Raw genomic sequence first — 2421 nt, forward strand, 5'->3', positions numbered from 1 at the left:
ACTTAAAATGTATAATTCGGTTGCGTTTAGTTCATCAAATAATAATGTTCTGTAACCACCACCTCTTACTAACTGCCAAAACATTTCATCACCCTCCCCCCCAAAAGAAAATTACAAGCCCTTTAAGCAATCAGTATCCATTCCCTTTCCCCATTGCTTCTGGTAAGCACTTTTTGCTTTGTTTCTGTGATTTTTATCTACTTTGTGTATTTCATCTAAATGCTATCATAAAATACAAAGGTTTTTGTATCTGATTCATTTTAGCAGTCAGGAAAGTGATGCCTCCTACCTTGTTCTTATGGTGGTTTTTGCTACTTGAGTCTTTTCTGGTTTCCTATAAATTTTAGCATTTTTAATTCTGTAAAATATGTCTTTGGAATCTTGATAAAAATTGCATTGAATCTACAATAGACTTTGGTAGTATTGATATTTCAACTATATTTTTCCAGCCCCTGAGCACAGGACATCTTTGTCTTCTCCATCAATATATTATCATAGGTTTTTGAGGGGAGATCTTTCATCTCGACTAAATTTATTCCTGATTTTGTTACTGCTTTTCATATTATTGTAAATAGTATTTTCTTTCCCAGATAATTTTTTTTGGTGATGTAAATACTACTGCTTTTTAAATTATTACTGTGTATACTGCAGCATTATTGGACTAGTTGACTAAGGGCTAAGTTTTTGGGTCAAATCTTTAGTATGTTTAGATAAAAAAAATCATGTAATCTACACAAAGTCACATCTACTTCTTTCCAATTCTGATGCCTTTTATATCTTTTTATTGACTATGTACCAGATAGAACTTCCAGTACTGATGAGTAGACGTGGCAAATAGATATGCTCACCTGTCCTTGAGCTTAGAGGAAAAGCATTCAGTCTTGTGCTGTTTATTATGGTGGTAGCTATGGATATGTCATGTGATCTGTTTATGTTGAGGTAAGTTCCTTATGTATCTAATTTGGAGGTTTTTTTATTATGAAGGATGTTGAATTTTGGAAATTTTTTTTTGCATGTATTGAGATCATGTTTTTTTTTTTTTTAATTTGCATTTCATTATGCGATGTGTCACCCTAACTGCATATGTTGAATCATTCTGAAGACTTGGTTCAGAAAGGGCAGGGTTATAGGTTAGCCCCTCCCTCCCCCCTCCTCCAGGCACAGCTGATAGCCAGCAGCAAGGTTCTTTGTGATCTTGAGTAACCTGCACCTCAAGTTCCCTGGCCACTGAAGCTGTTTTTTGCTCAGCAGTCAGCTCTGCTTATTGGATTCTGCTCCAGTGTAGTTGGGGTATATAGCTTTTTCAGGTGTTGGCATCAGGGTCTTCACTCATTATAGGTGAGGCTTGTCTGAGGACTTGAATCAAGAGATCTGCCCCCACCAAGCAGAGCCACTGGTTGGGGGTTACTATTAGGTTGCTGTAGGCTGAATCTGGGTGTTGGCATTGCTTTCACCCCATCCTTTGTCATAAGCATTCCCAGCGCTCAAATGCTAGAGGTTTTTCAGCAATCCCTGTAGGGTTAGAGCATTCAAGAAGTGACCTATATACTGGGGGAGCTGGATGACCATGGGCTCTTTCCCACTGGAGTAACCACAGCCTGGGGAGGACCTCATTGCACAGTGCACTGGCCTGGGGTGGGGAGAAAGGTCCGAGTAGGTCCTCTTAAATTCTAGTGGTCAGTCTTGGTCTCTGTGGAACAGGTGGTGTTTCATTTTTACCTTGAAGTTCTAGGATTCCCTTAATGCTGTCTTATCCCCAAATCATCTTGGGGCAGGGGAGGGGAGGAGTGAAATCAGAACAACTTATGTTGCCATCTTGGTGATATCACTTGCAGTAACTTGCTGAAACATGGAAGGATCCCTTTATCCCCCTTGGTCAATGGATAGTTACTATGCCCACTCCCATACCATTGGCCAGAAGCAAGACACATACCCAAAGGCTGACACTTGTGTGTGGGTAACTGTCAGAGTGAACAGAAGGTACTGTGTGAGGTACTGTGTGAACACAAAACTAAGAAGGTATGTTTTTATTCTATTAAGGAGCTCCTCAGCTGTACCCTTCCCATTGGTCACTTGGGACATTTTCAGATAACAGTGAACGGTTCCCATTGTAGAGAAGAAAAGACAGTTGGAAACACTACACTTAGAGCAGGTGCAGCACAAGGGGACAAGCTAAAGGCTCAAGTGGAAATCCTGATGATGTGTCTTAATTTTGGTGATCTTCAGTGGGACTAGGGCTTAACCACATTTAACTTATATACTCAAGTCCTAATAATCTGTCTTTTTAATTTGTGCTCTTAGTTTTCTTTTGAGTGGGAGGAAATTAAGCAAAAACCATAAACTGAAACTCTTTGGAGACAAAAAATTTTATTCTAAAAATACATCTCAGTAACAATAAAATGCCAAAAAGCTGATCATTAT

The sequence above is a fragment of the Condylura cristata genome, unplaced genomic scaffold (genome assembly GCF_000260355.1).
Source record: "Condylura cristata isolate star-nosed mole 26May11 unplaced genomic scaffold, ConCri1.0 scaffold00025, whole genome shotgun sequence".
NCBI lineage: Eukaryota > Metazoa > Chordata > Mammalia > Eulipotyphla > Talpidae > Condylura > Condylura cristata.